This window comes from Nematolebias whitei, chromosome 17 (genome assembly GCF_014905685.2).
Source record: "Nematolebias whitei isolate Nwh7 chromosome 17, NemWhi1, whole genome shotgun sequence".
Lineage (NCBI taxonomy): Eukaryota > Metazoa > Chordata > Actinopteri > Cyprinodontiformes > Rivulidae > Nematolebias > Nematolebias whitei.
The window spans coordinates 22,909,885-22,915,038 of NC_056514.1; the positions used below are offsets into that span (position 1 = coordinate 22,909,885).

The following is a 5,154-nucleotide window of genomic DNA, read 5'->3' on the forward strand; positions in this document are numbered from 1 at the left end:
TACACTGTAAGACAAGACGTGAAAGAGTAGTTCAAACATTTCTGAGCCCAGTAAGGATTTCAGGTTGGCGGTTGCACTCCACATGCGTGAGTATGTTTATTTTTGATTAAATTAATCTTCTATGTTGCCTTGATCAAGTTTTTCACAGTATGTTGTGTTTAAATCGAAATCCCAAGTGTGACCGTTCTCTTAAAGAGACTCTTGGTGTGTGTCTGTGTGTTTTAGAAGTGTACTTTAACTTGTTTCTGATTTTTATTCTTTTTCAATAAAATAACAGGCATTTTCTGTCAAGACCAATGGTTTTTTGGATGTTTATTTTTTATTTTTTTTGTTCTTTTGTTGTTGCTGTTTCTGTTGTTTTCTGGGTGTTCCTTGTATTTTTCCTTTGGATACCTTCATTGGAGTTTCCTTCCTGTTTGTTCCCAGTGTTGTTTATATTGCATTTCCTCAATTTAATCAGTATTTTGCCTCATCGCGCACCTGTTCCTCATTAGCCTATTACTCTCAGCTGTCTATTTTATTTCCACCAGTTTACTGTATTTTTCGGACTATAAGGCGCACTGGATTATAAGTGAAACGAAACAGTCAGATAAGTCAATCTTTATTCAACTCAATCACATTAACTCTCAACATTGTTCAGTTGTAACACATAAAATATAAAACAATACACTCACTTTTTCAATTCAATCCTCTTACACAAATCCATCAAATTCTTTATCTTCAGTGTCTGAGTTTAACAGTCGGGTGATTTCAGCATCAAACATGCCCGGACCCCTCTTGTCATTATCCGAGTCTGTCTCGTCGCCGTTACTTAGCCGTTCAGTGATGATGAAGCTGTGCGGCTTCGTAGCTTCCCAGAGTCGTACTAAAACATTTTGACAGTTTTTTGAGCACTGTGTACAACATAAAATCGGTTCAAGGTCAGTAAGCACAACCAGAATTAATACATAAGGCGTGCAGGATTATAAGGTTCACTGTCAATTTTTGATAAAATGAAAGGACTTTAAGTGTGCCTTATAGTCCGAAAAATACAGTACTTGAACTCCTCATATCTTCATATTGTTTTTGTGCATCTTCCCCATGTGCACCAAGTTATTTTTGTCATATACGTATTTGCCTGCTTTTTCTCTTCTGTTATTCAATTCTTTTTATTTTTTGGATTCAATCCTTGAGTAAGTCTACTTCCTTTGGTCCGTACACACAAATCCTGACATTTTCTGTAAACTGTGTCAGCTGCAGAGTGAGCTGAAATGGAATTTGCTTGTGGGTACGTTTATGTGCCACCGTCTGTGACTCAGAGAGACGTCCTGCAATCCAACACTAATGGCAATAAACGCTCAGGTATGACTATGTTCAGACATCTGTCCACTGTTCATCTCAGACACACACCAATGTATGTATGCATGCATGTACAGTATGTGCAGGTGTACTGTATAAGTATGTTTATGTATATATTGCAGTTTGCCAACGACCATTTCATACAAGATTCAGAAACATTTCATCTGTGCATTTTAAATTCCTTAACGATTTAATAAATCCAATGAGTTAGTCAAAGAAGCAAATCGCTGTTAGTGCTGTATTTGTCACCTGCTGATATTTACCGTTCCCTGTGGAGCACAACTGAAGAAACTGTCGAAAATGTTGACAACTTTTACACAAATTACATATTTAAGGGCAGATTACCAAAGTTCAACTTCTTAGTGCAACATCTGATGACTGGTTTTTCCCGTTCAAATCTTTCTGGGAAACTGGTTGGTTAAGTAGAATCATGTCTGGCAGCGTTTGTCCTGGCAGACATCGTTGAGACGTTCTTTTTTTTAATCCTTCGTTCTATTCATTAGTCACGTGCCACCTGACTCACATTTTCTCCACATTATGAACGTCATCCTGCAGAAAGCTTTTGTCTGTGCTCACTTAAAAAAAAAAAAAAAAACTATTCAGAAACATCTTGGAAACTTTGCAACTCAGTAAAACAAAAAATACTTAACAAAATGTTTCTTTTTTTAAATTCAACTCCGAGGCAGCGTACAGTATGTGAAATGTACACACAGCTTAGTCACGTTAGTAACTTTTGAATAGGCAATGAATGATTAGCTGTAGAGGTTATCCTAAATTGGATTGATGTTGTAAGCTTTTAAATTAAAGATGTTCATCCAGTGATAATGATAATTTGGAAACAAACAGGGATGATTAAAATGTTAAAGTTTTAAGCAGTGAAGGCAATGTGTAGCACTCAAAGTATGGGTTGTGAATGACTCTCAGCTACTACCACACAAAGTTTAGATTAGCATCTGTTAAACTGACTCATTGTTTGTGTTTTCTAAGCTCATTAAGCTGTGGCAGCCATGCCAAGCTAAATGTTGATCAGTTATAGATGAACATGTAATGATTACTTGCCATAAGTTTCAGTAAAATAATCAGGAGGTTCATAAGATAATTTGGTAACAAACACACAGTCAAAAATATAAACACCCTTTTGACTTGGGTGGCAGGCAATAAATATAGAAATTGGTCAACTTTAAAGCACCACTGCATATAAATTTATTTATTGTTTTTAGCTCTCCTTCCTCCTGTTTCCTGGCTTCGTCCCCGCACCGCTCCTCCTCCACCTCCAACAGATTCTCCAAAAACCACAAAAGCAAAGCAACCCCACACGTATGAGACCAAGATTGAACTTTTAAAAGGGAACAAACAGGTCAAGGCCACAAAGATCTCTCCCCACTATGAAAATGCCGAATTTCTCAAGAAATCGGGGGCAACTTCTTCCAAAAGTGTTGTTTCTCCTCCCACAACACCTCATCGAAAGACAGGTATGTAAAATGTAACGTACCTGTGATGGTAAGGATGAGAAAGTTAAAATATTCTTAATATCTGAAAGGTTTGGCTTCTGCTTTCAATGGGTTTCTTTAATAAGACAAAATGGGCTTTATTGTGGCACATTGTACGGGTAGACACATTTACAGGTACATCTTACAGGTACTGAATTTCGTACAGTGTTTCTTCAGCTCTATGCTATCACTGCAGCCCTTTCCTGTCTTTTTAGGTCCTTGCTTGTTCAAGAATGTTATGTGTATTACAGGTAAATGACATGTATGAGGACAGCAGAACAGTGGTGCTATGTGCTGTAGGAGGGACAGATAGCTTCAAGGTGAAGGAGGGAGTGCATCAAGGATCGGCTCTGAGCCCCTTCTTGTTTGCTCTGGTAATGGACCGACTAACAGATGAGGTCAGGCAGGAATCCTCATGGACTATGATGTTTGCAGATGACATTATGATCTATGGTGAGAACAGGGAACAGGTGGAAGAGAACTTGGAGAGGTGGAGGTGTACACTTGAAAGGAGGAATGAAAGGCAACCGTAGTTAGACAAAGTACATGTGTGTGAATGAAGTGGTAAATGGACTGCACTTATATAGTGCCTTTCTATCTTATCAAGACACTCAAAGCGTTTTACACTACAATCTGTGCCTCATTTACCCATTCATACAGCACTCTAATAGAGCTCTACAAAGCTAATTGAACAAATCATTCTAAAGAGACTAATCAGTGTTTTAGCACATTCATACACCGATGGGACACACATCGGAAGCAATGAAGGGTTCAGTGTCTCGCCCAGGGACACTTTGGCATGTGACTGCTGGTGGATTTGAACCCCCAACTCTTGCATTGGAGGATGACTGCTCTAACCACTCAGCAATGAGAGGGAGGCCAGTGGAACAGTGAGGCTACAAGGAGCAGAGGTCACAAAGGTGCAGGACTTCAAGTGCTTGGGGTCCACTGTCCAGGAAAATGGGAAGTGTGGTAAAGAAATGAAAAGAGAGTCCAGACAGGATTGAATGGATGGAGAAAAGTTTCAGGAGTGATTTGTGACAAAAAAAAAAAAGTGGCAGCAAAGGTCAAAGGAAAAGTTTACAAGACATTGATGAGACCAGCTATGTTGTATGGTCTGGAGACAGTGACATTGATAAAAAGACAGGAGAAAGAACTGGAAGCAGAAGTGAAGATGTTGAGGTTCTTCTTATGAGTGACGAGACTGGATAAGATTAGGAATGAGATCATCAGAGGTACAGCACAGGTTGAACAACTGGGAGATAAAGTTAAAGAGGCCAGACTGAGATGGTTTGGACATGTCCAGAGGAGGGACAGTGGGTATATTGGTAGAAGGATGTTAGAAATGCAGCTGCTAGGAAAAAGACAAAGAGGAGATATATGGATGCAGTTAGAGAGGACATGGAGGTAGTTGGAGTGAGGACAGAGGACGCAGAGGACAGAGTGAGATGGAGGAGGATGAGATAATGCAAAGTCCCTTTGTTTGTATTCGTTTGTTCGGAAAGATGCAATCAATATGTATAAAGGGCAACTGAGATATATTTAAATTTAATCTCATTGTATCATTCAGGGTTTTTTAATTATTCACAAACCCAGATAATCAACTCTCTACCTCCATGCCTGAAAGTAGGAGGTGTTGCTGCTGGTATGCTGCATTTCATTTTCTCCAAACACATTGGATTAAGATGAACATGTCTATCATGGTCATTTAAAAACATTACTCCAGATAAGAGGTTTTTATGACAATTGTATTAAGATTACTAAGATTTTAAGGAGAACATGAAGGAACAACCCCTCCTAAGATCAAAAGCTGTTTTGAATCCACTTGGGAATAATCTGTCACACTGTAAAATAGTGGACAACAAATTGTCTGGAAATGACTTTATATACCCAATTTTATAACCAGAAACCAGAAAATGTTTCCTTGATACATAAACCTTGGAAATGAAAAAGAGTGTGCCCACTTTTAGCCATGACTGTAAATGTCAGCAGAAATGAGGATAAACACTCATCATTACTTTTACAGGTTTCTTTTGAAAGCTCTGGTGAATTTATCACTCTATTTGTACAAAAGTACTTCTTCTGATATTCCTGACTTTGTTACTAGTTAAATAGCTGGGAAATATCTGCAAGAATTATGACATTTACAATTTAAATATGAACAAAAAATATATTGCAGGTTATGGGCAGGTACTGTGACACAGACAAGTACTATACCAGAGAAAAAGCCTGGACCACAAAACAAAGCATTATAGGTGATGTGACTTGATTTATACAATACAACTTTATTTATAAAGCACTTTAAAAACAACACCATTGGCCAAAG

General features: G+C 38.2%; 1 long non-coding RNA gene across 2 annotated transcripts; it reads left to right on the forward strand.

The window, feature by feature from the left end:
* Positions 1–2,699, forward strand: LOC119423415. 2 transcript variants are annotated; one of them, XR_005187468.1, is made up of 3 exons: positions 1–90; positions 1,234–1,341; positions 2,559–2,699. It is a non-coding gene; the product is annotated as an uncharacterized LOC119423415 (long non-coding RNA). The 2 variants fall into 2 exon arrangements; XR_005187467.1 differs by having other exon boundaries at positions 1–86.
* Positions 2,700–5,154: the final 2,455 nt, after the last annotated feature.